We start from the raw sequence: 13,761 nt of genomic DNA, 5'->3' as shown, positions 1-13,761 counted from the left end.
CACGCGTGTTGGCATTCTGGTTATTATGTTCACTTTCGTACGCTTATTTATTACGATCCCCGTTCACTGCTTTTGCTCGCATACTCAGTACATATTTCGTACTGACCCCCTTTCTTCGGGGGCTGCGCGTGTTTCATGCCGCGTGTGTACATACTAGCAGTATTTAGGATATTAGTAGCAGATGTTCCAGCTGGATTGGCGAGCTCCATTTCTTCCCGGAGTGTTGCCGAGTCAGAGCATATGTGTGATATGGTATCTGGAGTTATGTTAGAGACTTTGCAGACAGTGTCGTGTATATAAGATGTCAGTTTTGTAAGCGGCTATGTAAGCCGATGTATTGTTATGCATTGTGTTACAAACTTCATATGTTGCAGATTTTATTTGATTTGAGAAAAGACGAAACATGTTGTTCTTTGAAAAGTTTTCATTATGCATATATGTCATGATTTAAGGGCCCAATACGATTATGAGTATAACGAGAGTCAGTGGGTTCGCTCGGCCCTAAGTAAGGGTCGGGTGCCCATCACATCCTGTCGGAAATTAGGGTGTGACATTCTCTTAACTTCTTAATAACCTCAATGGATTAACCTGTAAATTCTTAGGTTTTAAAGATGCCGTTTTAATGTCCAAATGATAAAGGACGATGTTGGCCGTGATTACCGGGGTGTGGTTAAAGAAGACTATTATTAAGAACAAAGGTTAAGAGAAAGAGATGAACAGTATAACAAATTTCGTGACTGGACAAAGTCCAGATTAAGATACTAAAAAAAAAAAAAAAAGGTTACTGTTCATTTTACTGTTCATTTTTTAATGTTCAAAAAAAAATTTGGGAGATAGACAGAAAATTAATTATAACTACATGATAAGAAGAAATATAGGAGTGAGGAAGTACCGAGTAGGATTGTTAAAAAATTATTTAAAAACAAATATTAATTTCCTCGTCATTCTTCAACTTTTCTAGGTATCGAAAGAACTTATTGAAAAATTCAGAATTTTGAAGTTGCCAATTTGATGCGAATAATATCCACATTGGAAAAAGCAAAAAGGCAATTTACATGTTTCAAATTTTCAATTCAATAGTATTTCATTTTGTGGACCGGATAACATGGGCCAATTTGATGCGAATAATATCCACATTGGAAAAAGCAAAAAGGCAATTTACATGTTTCAAATTTTCAATTCAATAGTATTTCATTTTGTGGACTGGATAACATGGGGCGATGTCTATTCATTTGAAATTGAAATTGCATAAATTGGAATTTATTTCAATAGAATTTTTTTTTTAATTTTTTAATTTTTTAATTTTTTAAGTTGCCAATTTGATGCGAATAATATCCACATTGGAAAAAGCAAAAAGGCAATTTACATGTGTCAAATTTTCAATTCAATAGTATTTCATTTTGTGGACTGGATAACATGGGGCGATGTCTATTCATTTGAAATTGCATAAATTTTCAATTCAATACTATTTCATTTCCCCCTAGTAATGAGCTTTCTAACAAACTTAAAATAGAGAAGCTGAGAAATTTCATCTTATCCATCACATTAAAACTATTAATGAATGCGAGCATTTGTCTCTTAACCATGCATATCAATCTCTTTTATTACCACATCAAAATCTTTTTTTTCCTTTATCAAACTAGTGTTCATTTCTATTAGCAGTAAGAAGTTAAACTCCCATCCTTCTTGCTTCCTGTCCTCACCCTCTCCCCACTCCAAAGAGAGAAAAAAAAAAAATCTCAAGAGGGAAAAGAGGGCATTTATATTATCAACATACAAAAATTCGCAACTTGAAAACGGAAAAAGTTGGAGATAATATGCAAGTAGAGGCAATGGAAGAAATAAAAGATATACAAGAAAGAAAAGCCACAATGGTTGGCATAGTTGTTGTAGCATGGGCAATTCCTGCTCTACATGTCACACATAGGGCATGGCATCGTTATTGGCTAGATAGAATTATATTTTTTCTTCCATCTATATTTTTTCAAGTTATACATCTCTTGATTACTTGGAAATTTTACCAAGAGATGATGAAGCTTATACTTGGAGAAGAAGAACAGGTTAAAAAGCAAGGTGAAAAAGAAAAAGATCACAAAAAACCACCATACTCGTTCGTGTGCGCATATTTGTTTGTGATGATATTCATGAGTTGGATGACAGTATCGTATTGATAGCTTTAAGATTGAAGATGATCAAGCTGCAGAGTGATTTTCCAAGTTGTCCAATTCTTGGGAATAATTTGTTAAGGAGTACTTGTTTTTTTTCTTTCTCTTTGCTTTACTTTCCTTTTTATTTTAAGTAGAGTTTTTGTTAGAGTCAGTTTGTATGTAAGTATTTGAATTCAAGTCCGAATTCTGGATAATCATACAAGAATTAGAGTATATTGCCTCCCTATGTTTGTAAATGTTAACCTTAATTTTGATTTTGAGAGAAACATCCTATGTGTTCTCTGTTTTAGGATTACCCTATAACCTTTTTCACTACAGTTTTTTAAAACCTTGATACTCTTACTTTAGACACAAAAGAAAAGCTTTGAAGTGCATTGTGAACGTAGAGTCCTATAACATCTAGCTATTTCTGTTTTTTCTTTTTTGAGAAGTCTAGCTATTTCTTTTTATAGGGTAAAATAATTTTATTCATGATGGGAAGAAGAAAACATCTAGCATTCATATTGAACTTGTTCTTCAGATTAAGGCTATCAATGTATTTTATTCAATTGAGCCTTCAAAGACATTCATCAAGCAATTGGACAATTATAACACTCCTAAGCAATCAAAAGGCTGCAGTGCAATCACTTATCACCTTGAAAAAATTACCATGTCCTCAACTATAATATTTCAACTATAAGTTAACTGTAAAATCAAGAGAAGACGAGACTTGATATACAAAAGTATATATAGTGCATGTATATATACGAAAACAGAGGTCGAGAGTTAAGGAACTTAAAGGGTTTGTATTAATTGATTTTATCTACTCCCTTTGTACCGATTTATATATGTGATGCTTTTTCTTTTTTAGTTGATTTAGAAAAGAATAATACATTTTACATTTAAAAACAGTTTGATTTTGTACTTCCCATTTTATCCTTAATATTCAAAATATTTTAAAAAAGAATCTAGAATATTCAAGACTCATAGAGAATTGAAAGAAGAGCACTAGATGAAGATTTCTAAGAGAGAAAAGTCTAAAAATATTCTCGGAAGGGAAATTCTAGAATAAATGGAAGGTATGATTCTAGAATAATACCTACAATAAGTGGTGGCTATTTGAGCTATAAGTGTACGCATGTGCTCAAGTAAGGAGTCTGTGCTCAAACATCAGGTAAGAAGTGTGGAGCAACTGCGAAATAAGATAAACAAAGAGAGTTTTCAGAGTGTGAGTAAAAGATAAAAATTGACTGTAAGAAAGCATAACACCAGTCGGTCCTTATGTTGCAATAAAAAAATTCAAGTTGTGAGCAACCAATTGTGCTAAAAAATACTCAACATCTGTGGGAGACCTACTAAACATAGTTAAATTATGGTTTGCCACATTATATTCAATATGCTTCTTATGGGATTGGCTGAGGCAAAGTATGGAACGATGAGGTCGAACTGTAACGACCCGTTTGATCGTTTAGGTCCTTTTACCCTTTAACCTTGTTGACCCTTCCCCTAGCTTCGTTAGAGTGTATTTGAATTGAGGGGATGGGTGGAACGGGTCTAGGGTATTCCGGTGAGTCTTGGTTGACTTTGAGGAATTTAGAAGCCTTTAAGTTGAATAAGCGAAAAAAGAGTTGATATTTGGGTAAATGAGTCTTTTTAGGTTTTCTGTCAGTTCCATTAGGTCCGGAAGGTCGTTATAACTTGGTAGGATGATTTCTTTTGGTTCTCGAGGCACTCGGGGGTGTTTTGGTCCTTTAATTGGAAACCTTGTCTTTGGGTGTTTGGGGGTTGACCGGGTCAAGATGACCTCTTTTGAGAATTCCGAGAATGCGGATGGGTTCGTACGTGTTTTATAGTGGGTTGCATGTTTGCTTTGTATCTGGGAGGTCTCAGATGAGTTACGGGTTTGGGATTGGACTTGGTGAAAAACTAGATTTCTTGGTTTCTGGTTTGCCGCATCTGCGGACTTGAGGCCGCACCTGTGGGTCAGCCTCTGCGGGCCTTGGTCCGCATGTGCGGGACTGAGAGTTTTAAGTTAGGCTGCTTCTGCGGCCATTTCTCCGTAGATGCGAGGCCGCACCTGCGGGGAATGGTCCACAAGTGCGGAATCGCTGAAAATCAGAAACTTATATTTTCCCAACTCGAAGCCATTTCTTTTCATTCACAAATTTGAGACCTAGAGAGATTGATGGGGCGATTTTGTGGAGCTTTTTGAGATTCTTCCTTGAGGTAAGTTCCCTACACTCTTTTTATGCTATCATGCTTTAATTATGGAATCTATGGTAAAAATCATGAGTTTAGTTGGGGGGTTTCGGGTCATGAACCCTAAAATAATTTTATGAACGATTTTCTATCTAAAATGAGTCTTGTTAGGAAATTTCTTAGATTCTAAACATCTAATCAATGAGTAACTAGTTCCTAAGCTCGAATGTTTCTTTTACTCAAGAATTTGGATATGGAAAATGAGGGTTTTGGTGAAATAATAAAATTAATGCTAACTTGAGATTAGATTGTGATGGAACTTAGTATTTTGACTCCCTAGACTTTGGGTAAACCATTTCCAACGTAAATTTCCGATTTTGCCCTTCTGGGCTCGGGGTCACCTTTTAAGATCATTTTTTTTTAAAAAAATTCGGTTTGGAATTATGGCGTATGGGCATCTTTAGCTTCAAAATCTAATGTAGATTAACTAATTGATAGACTTGGATTGTTCGGAAGCTGTTCAAAAAGGAAAGGCTCTAGCGGGTCAGTTCGTGGAACCTTTTCGGCCTTTGAGGTAGGTGACGGCTTACCTATGGTTAGACTCTGATTAGTGAAGCTTATGTAGATGGTAGCTATTGACGAAAAAAACATGATAGGCCTTTGGGCACAGTGTGGAGGTGAATGGCAATTAGGTTGCTATCGCTAGCTGTTATGTGGGCTTGTTGCCATGTTTGTTATATATGTGGAATTTGACTTCTTCATCTCTATCTCTTGATGTCTCACTTATCATTTGGAAAGAAAGGACAAAGTAAATGAATCATGTTGTGATGTGCATTTCATGGCAAATTACTGTTGATCCCACGATATGTAGAGTTGTTGAAGTTGATTTCATACATGGCATGCATTCCATATTGCATAATGTGATCTGATATGATTGTGATTGAAATGATGATAAGTGAGAGAGTGTAGCCTCCGAGGTCTTTCATAGGAGCGTAAAAAAGAGATGAAAGCTCGTGATACGAGGTCTTTACCAGGGTGAGATGAGTGCTCGTGATTCGAAGTCATTTACCAGAGCGAGAGTGTGCTCATGTCCAAGGTCATTTGTTGGAATGAGGGTACGTGGACTTCGCAGGTTCCCCATGGGTCATGGCTATAAGACATTTCCCTTAGCATGTAGGTACGTGTTTGGAAAGTTGGCTAGTGCATTGCATTGTATCTACATTCATTCATCCATTTTTTACTGTGTACACGGCATCTTATATACCTCATCTGATCTCATACTTGATCATGTTTATTGATTGTACTTGACTGCTTATCTTCTCTATAGGTTAATTTTTGTCCATTTATATATGTGAACTAATCGTTGTCGATCTATGATACGTACGAGTGCATGTGTTTGTATTCATACTATATTTGTTGCTTTGTCGCTGGTTCTACTTCCTGACCTCGTGAGTGATCTCGAGGCCACTTGACGGAGATTCTAGGGTGAGCTACTTGCCAGATCTGCAGCCCGGAGACTCCTCTTTTATATATCCATCTCTTCATACTCTTGAGACTTGTTTTTTCTATCAGACTATGTATTTATATATTAGTAGCTCTATTACGAGTTCAGACCAGGTTTTGGGGTTATTATGTATTAGTACTTCCGCACTGATTTTTATTTATACATATTTAGACTGTTAATATAATATCTATTTACTTCCGCGTTGATGAATGTTAACTAGGATCAAATAGTTTTAATGGAAGGGTTCGCCACCAGGGGGAATAGTGTGGGTGCCCGCACGACCTCGTGATTTTGGGTCATGATACGTTGGTATCAGAGCTCTAGGTTCATCGGTCTCACAAGTACAAGAGAAACGTCTAGTAGAGTCTTGTGGAATGGTACGTAGACATCCGTATCCATCCTTGAGAGACTATAGGACATTTAGGAAACTTCCATTCTTTTATTCCTTTCGTGCGACTTCAATCAAATTGGTATCTCGTCGATTCAAATTAGTATCTAAACTTGTTGTTCTATTCTCCCACTGATGGTGGGAACACGTTCTTGAATTCGTTAATGAGTGGTTTGATATGATGTGTTGCGGTATGGCACGAGATGTGTTACTATGATATGTACACGTGACCAAATTCAGTTTCCAGCTATAATGTCACGCCCTAAATTTGGAGCGGCGTGACCGGCACTCGGTGCCAAACTAGGCCCCGAGCGAACCACTCTAAATCTGAAACTCTGCTAAGGCCTACCTGCACACCGACAATATCAACCAGCCGGTGAGGCCGTAATCTGGATATATATAAACAAATTCTGTCTATCTCGTCTGAATTGGGCACACACACCTAAAATATATATACATAACTGAGCAAGCGGACGAGGCTGCTATGTAAACTGAACAACAAAACTGAGAGCCAACATGGCTACATAATATCTCAACTACATACAACTGTCTATAGACTTCTAGGGAACACGAGCTGCAGAAAGGACAGGACAAGGCCCCGTCACACCCATATATACATGTCCAAATAGCAGACCACCAAAGGGACTGCAGCTCCGGACCAAGTGAAGTGCACTGACTGCGACTGAGTGGAAGGCCTATGTTATAGCCCGTATTTCGTGTGATCGGATATTGCGGGACAATGGTGAGAAGTTAGAGATAAGACTATGTTCTAAAATAATTTTAATGTACGAGTTGCTAGGAATATTATCTATGGACATTGGTATTATGGAAATATTGAGAAAGGCTAAGGGCAAGAAGAGAAATTCGCAAAATGGGCCGTGGAAATAATGCGGAAGGCTAGGGGCAAAATGGTAATTTCACAAGGTGCTCAAGAAGGTTCTTGGAGGGGCCAAAGTGCTCAAGAAAAATTCTTGCAAGAGGGCCATTGTGGCCGTGCAATATGTGTGTGTGTGTGTGTGCTATGTGGGCCCCACTCTTTTATGGCCATGTGATGAATAAATATGGATCAAGCTTATAAAAGAAGAAAGTTGGTCATCTTTGTTCATTTTTAAGAAAATTCAAGAAAATGGAAGAAAAGTCTAGAAAAGAAGGAAGGGGGACAAGTGACTAAACTTGAAGGACTTAATTATAATTATGTAAAAGGTGGTGGAAGACATGCATATATATATATATATATATATATATATATATATATATATATATATATATATATATATATATATATATATATATATATATGACTTATTAGTCATAATTCTCATGAGAGTTCTAGAGAATTTGGAGAGAAAGAAAGAAAGGAAAAAAAAAAAAGAAGAGGAAGAAGAGAGGCATAGGTTCGGCCATGGCTCCAAAAATGGGAGCCATGGAAAATGACCAAAATAAATTATTTCCTTTAGTATTCCTACTAAATTTAAGGTCCTCTTTAACATGGTATAAGTATTGGAGCAAGAAACCCCCTCTTTGTTGCAAGTTCATGATCATAGTCAAATGAGAAGTTGAAGGAAAAAGGTAAGAACTAATCCTCTTTTATATGTTATGGATAGTTATGTATGTTGAAGTATGGAAAAGTGAATGAAATTCATGTGTTGTAGAGGTGAATGTGTGTGGCCGTGTATATGCATGGTTGAGCCGTGTGTGTATGTGGTGTTGTGTGAAAGATTGAGTTCATTTCATGTAATGTGTTGCTTGTTGTGGTAATGAATAGAAAACATGGAAAAATTCATGGAAATAATGGATGTTGTAGTGTTGGCCGAATGGAATAATTGTTGTGTAGAAATGATGAATTAATTTTATTTTGGTAGTTTGATTGTTGTGTTGTGAATTCCATAATGTAAAATGGATGAAGAACATGAGATCATGCATGTTAAAGTTGAGGCCATGAATGTGGTATGGTGGCCGAAAATGGTGGGGTTGTGTAAGACAAGTGAATTAATTTTGAAGTATGTTGCTTGTAGTTGGAATGTATAGAAATGGATGAAAAATGCATGAAAATATGCATGTAGTTGTGGTGGCCGAATATAAGTGTATGTAGATGTGATGAATTAATTCTACTTGACATATTAATTGTTGTTGTGATAGATTCTATGATGGAAAATGAGGATCCAATGATTAGAGGTGGAGTAGTGTGTGAATTAAATTGAATTGGATATTGAAGGGTTACTAGAATAATTGTTAGTATTGTTGTTGGTTTGGCAGGGTTGAATTCCCGGATTGTTGTTGATTAAAAATTTGGCGAGATAGAATCTCGGGATGGTGTAATTACGGGAGGTGCTTGCAAATTTCGGCACCATATAAATGAACTTGAAGGGTTAAGACAAGTATATGTCAATAAATCTAATGGTTACATCAACTTTCTTGAATGTAGACTAGCGGAACCAAGCTTGGATGAATAAGCGTAGCTAGTAAGGCGCGCGCGAGTATGTTAAGGCTAAGCTCTTTCTTTCTATGGCATGAATCATAGGGTGTAATATTATAAATGCTCCCATAACGTCCTTATTTCAAAAGTTAGAAATTATGATTTTAAAGCATGACTTTTCTTCTTAAAAGTTTATAAATGTTTTCAAAAATATTCATTTTTCTCCAAAATCCAAGTTTTACGTTTTTGATAGTTTTTACGACTAAAACGACGACTATGGTTTTATGATGACGATGATGATGCCCGATATGAGGAAACATCTATGATGAACATGTCAAGGATATGTCTTTACCATGAATACGACAATATGAAGTGTTAAGCTATTTTTGGATAATGACTATTTTAAAGGTTTCAAAGTATGTGAAATGATATGTTATGATCCTGTTTTATGTTTTCCCGTGATGTTATCCTTGTTTGTTAGTCTCGCCTTATAATACTAGTTCCTTCAAGGTGAGACATGACGATCATGACTATTCCATAACGTAATCGGAGGTTTCCGACCTTACGTCACTCCGATCAAGTTATAGCTTTTGATTGGGCTCCAATGCATGCTTGTGATGGATGTTACACTGGCCTAGACACACCAGGGGTGGGCACGACCACCACTACGGTAGGCGTAGGGAGCGGCATATAATTACACCGGCCGAGAGGGACGGGCACGACCCCCACTACGGTAGGCGTAGTGGAGCGGCATAAAAATTACACTTGGCCTATTTGGCCGGGCATGACCCCCACTAGTGGCGCTGCAAGAGATACTTACCCCGGACGCGGGAGGCCCGGACGCGGGCTAATGATACTATGTGATTCAGGCAGGTTATGGATGTATATATAAAGGTAAAGGTGAGCATGCATAATTCCGCCTCGAGAGGCAAGCATAGACATATCGGATCTTTTTCTTATTTCCCATGTATTCCTATTATATGTTGTTCATGTATGGTCTATTTAATTATGTTATCATTTATGCCTTACATACTCAGTACATTGCTCGTACTGACCCTTCTTCTTCGGGGGGCTGCGTTTCATGCCGCGTGTACACCCAGACGGATAGAAGCCAGGATAGAAGATGTTCCAGTGAAGTTGGCAATCTCCATTTGTTCGAGTGTCGCCGAGTCGATTACTATGCCATGATGTTTTGTTCGAAGTTAGAGACTTTGCACAGATTCGTGGGTGTTGGGAGTCGGTCGTTAGCGGCCCTATCATAGCCGATGTGTCGGTTGTACGATGATACAAGTTTTGTACGCTTACATGTTTTATTTGATTTAAAAGCATCGAAAGAGTATTTTAGAAATCTTATTAGGTATACTTGATGTGGAAAAAAAATCTAGTACGTAGTAAGAGTCAGTGGGTTCGCTCGGCTCCGATTACGGGGTCGGGTGCCCATCACACCCTAGTAAGACCGGGGTGTGACAAAGTGGTATCAGAGCGAGGTCGGTCTAAGGGCTGTCTGCAAAGTCGTGTCCGGTAGAGTCCTGTTTATGGGTGTGAAGCCGGCCACATCTATAGACAGGAGGCTACGGGGCATTTAGGAATTATTGACCTTCTTTCTGTTTTAGATCGTGCGGTAAGAGCCAAGTCATAGGAAATAAGATAATTCCTTATACTAACTGTCGACTTCCGCAGACGCCTAGTGGTGACGAAAGAAAGCAAGTGATGACATGGCAAGTCACAAAGGTGAGTCGGGATATTTGTTCTGTATTTGGAACTGGAAGTTCTGGATGGCTGGAATATGTCATATAGCTGTATGTTCTGTGAAGTATCGTCGATATTTGTTACGTACAGATTTTGAAAAGTAAGAATGGTAAAGGAGGTTCTGTCAGAATAGGTACGCCTAACAGGAAGAAACGGGGAAAAGAGAATACTGCGGACAGGTAAAAATGAGATATGTTGTTTCGAAAAGGCTATGGATTTGGCGTGGCGACGAAGGTGTGATCGCTACCCTCGGGAATCTGGAAATCCAGGATGAAAGATAGTGAGGCACAGGGGTGAAAAGCGAACTCTGGAAACTGAAAAAGGGTAAAATGGTAATTGAAAAAGAAAGGACGTGTTACGAAAATGCCTCAGAGTACGTGAAACCTCGACTTGCTCTTGATTAGGTAGTAAAGGGCATACGAGGAAGCGAGGTACGCGAAAATATCAAGATTAAGGCATCGAATTCTAGCAAAGTTTTCGAGGTTAAGCGTGCCCGTGTGGGAGCAATTTTATGATGGGTGACCTCCGGGAAGTTTACAAGAAATTCAACATATTTATATATAAGACAAGTGAATGGTTGGAGTAACCTAAGGGAAAACTAGAGTATATGGGATGGCTGGAAAACCTTAAGAGGACGCGTAAGACAAGGCGGACTGGCCAAGGGACGCTGCATCTTAGCCCTAGAGTTAGGATAGGCTTGAAGTTCGAGGTACTTTGTGGGCTAATTCTATATATATATATATATATATATATATATGTATATCTATGGACGCGTAGGGTATCCCACACATGATTGTATTAGAGGATATGTGAGTTTCGACACCGAAGCTACGGTATGAAAGACATCAACCGAGTAAGGATATTGAAGATTGAGTAATAGCAAGAGCAAACGGTACAAGTGCTGTAAAGTGAGTTGTTATTATTTACTATAGGTCAAGCTTGGAAATTCCAGTATAAGACATTTGGAAAAGAAAAATGGGTAAGTAGATGCCAATAAAGAGGATAAAGTGTCGGGAGGAGGTGAAAAGTAAGAGAAACCATGAGAGAAGCTATTGATTAAGCACGAAACTGCTTAGGCCGAAAGTTCGAAGATAGATACGGAAAGTGTGGAACAAAAGGAGGATGTGTGGAGTCCAAGGACCGACTCCAATAAGTAGGGCCAAAGGAATAGTTCCTAAGTTTAGAACCCATATGAAGACATAGCAAGAGAAGGGAAATACTTGAAGGCGGTCAGCATATAAGGAGTCCCCTAAAAGGGGGGGGGGGAGACCATATTATATTAGATCTAAAAGGGAAATCTATTAGCTTGGAGTCAGAGTCTAAAATATGTCGGCGTGTCGCAGGAATACTTGGGAGAAGAGTAGAAGCGAAATAGCAATGAGTATTAAGAGATAGACCTGAGGATAAAGAAATAGCCTACGCTACATTGAATTGTTAAGTAAAGATTGCGTACTAAGGCGTGGCTTCCGTTAAGGTGTGGTGACGAGACAATGATGTATATGGAATGGATATGGAGAAAGGGCCAACTATAAAGAAATCCCCTCCCGAAGTGTTATAACACCCCATAAGATCAGTTGAACATTCGAGGACGAATGTTCTAAAGGGGGGGAGGATGTTATAGCCCGTATTTCGTGTGATCGGATATTGCGGGACAATGGTGAGAAGTTAGAGATAAGACTATGTTCTAAAATAATTTTAATGTACGAGTTGCTAGGAATATTATCTATGGACATTGGTATTATGGAAATATTGAGAAAGGCTAAGGGCAAGAAGAGAAATTCGCAAAATGGGCCGTGGAAATAATGCGGAAGGCTAGGGGCAAAATGGTAATTTCACAAGGTGCTCAAGAAGGTTCTTGAGGGGCAAAGTGCTCAAGAAAAATTCTTGCAAGAGGGGGCCATTGTGGCCGTGCAATATGTGTGTGTGTGTGTGTGCTATGTGGCCCCACTCTTTTATGGCCATGTGATGAATAAATATGGATCAAGCTTATAAAAGAAGAAAGTTGGTCATCTTTGTTCATTTTTAAGAAAATTCAAGAAAATGGAAGAAAAGTCTAGAAAAGAAGGAAGGGGGACAAGTGACTAAACTTGAAGGACTTAATTATAAATATGTAAAAGGTGGTGGAAGACATGCATATATATATATATATATATATATATATATATATATATATATATATATATATATATATGACTTATTAGTCATAATTCTCATGAGAGTTCTAGAGAATTTGGAGAGAAAGAAAGAAAGGAAAAAAAAAAAAAGAAGAGGAAGAAGAGAGGCATAGGTTCGGCCATGGCTCCAAAAATGGGAGCCATGGAAAATGACCAAAATAAATTATTTCCTTTAGTATTCCTACTAAATTTAAGGTCCTCTTTAACATGGTATAAGTATTGGAGCAAGAAACCCCCTCTTTGTTGCAAGTTCATGATCATAGTCAAATGAGAAGTTGAAGGAAAAAGGTAAGAACTAATCCTCTTTTATATGTTATGGATAGTTATGTATGTTGAAGTATGGAAAAGTGAATGAAATTCATGTGTTGTAGAGGTGAATGTGTGTGGCCGTGTATATGCATGGTTGAGCGTGTGTGTATGTGGTGTTGTGTGAAAGATTGAGTTCATTTCATGTAATGTGTTGCTTGTTGTGGTAATGAATAGAAAACATGGAAAAATTCATGGAAAATATGGATGTTGTAGTGTTGGCCGAATGGAATAATTGTTGTGTAGAAATGATGAATTAATTTTATTTTGGTAGTTTGATTGTTGTGTTGTGAATTCCATAATGTAAAATGGATGAAGAACATGAGATCATGCATGTTAAAGTTGAGGCCATGAATGTGGTATGGTGGCGAAAAATGTGGGGTTGTGTAAGACAAGTGAATTAATTTTGAAGTATGTTGCTTGTAGTTGGAATGTATAGAAATGGATGAAAAATGCATGAAAATATGCATGTAGTTGTGGTGGCGAATATGGATCATGTATGTAGATGTGATGAATTAATTCTACTTGACATATTAATTGTTGTTGTGATAGATTCTATGATGGAAAATGAGGATCCAATGATTAGAGGTGGAGTAGTGTGTGAATTAAATTGAATTGGATATTGAAGGGTTGCTAGAATAATTGTTAGTATTGTTGTTGGTTTGGCCGGGTTGAATTCCCGGATTGTTGTTGATTAAAAATTTGGCCGAGATAGAATCTCGGGGATGGTGCAAATTACGGGGGGAGGTCTTTGCCGAAATTTCGGCGGACCGTAAATGAACTTGAAGGGTTAAGACAAGTATATGTCAATAAATCTAATGGTTACATCAACTTTCTTGAATGTAGACTAGCGGAACCAAGCTTGGATGAATAAGCGT

Source organism: Lycium ferocissimum, chromosome 8 (assembly GCF_029784015.1).
Source record: "Lycium ferocissimum isolate CSIRO_LF1 chromosome 8, AGI_CSIRO_Lferr_CH_V1, whole genome shotgun sequence".
Taxonomy (NCBI): Eukaryota; Viridiplantae; Streptophyta; class Magnoliopsida; order Solanales; family Solanaceae; genus Lycium; species Lycium ferocissimum.
This window is presented reverse-complemented; position numbering follows the sequence as displayed.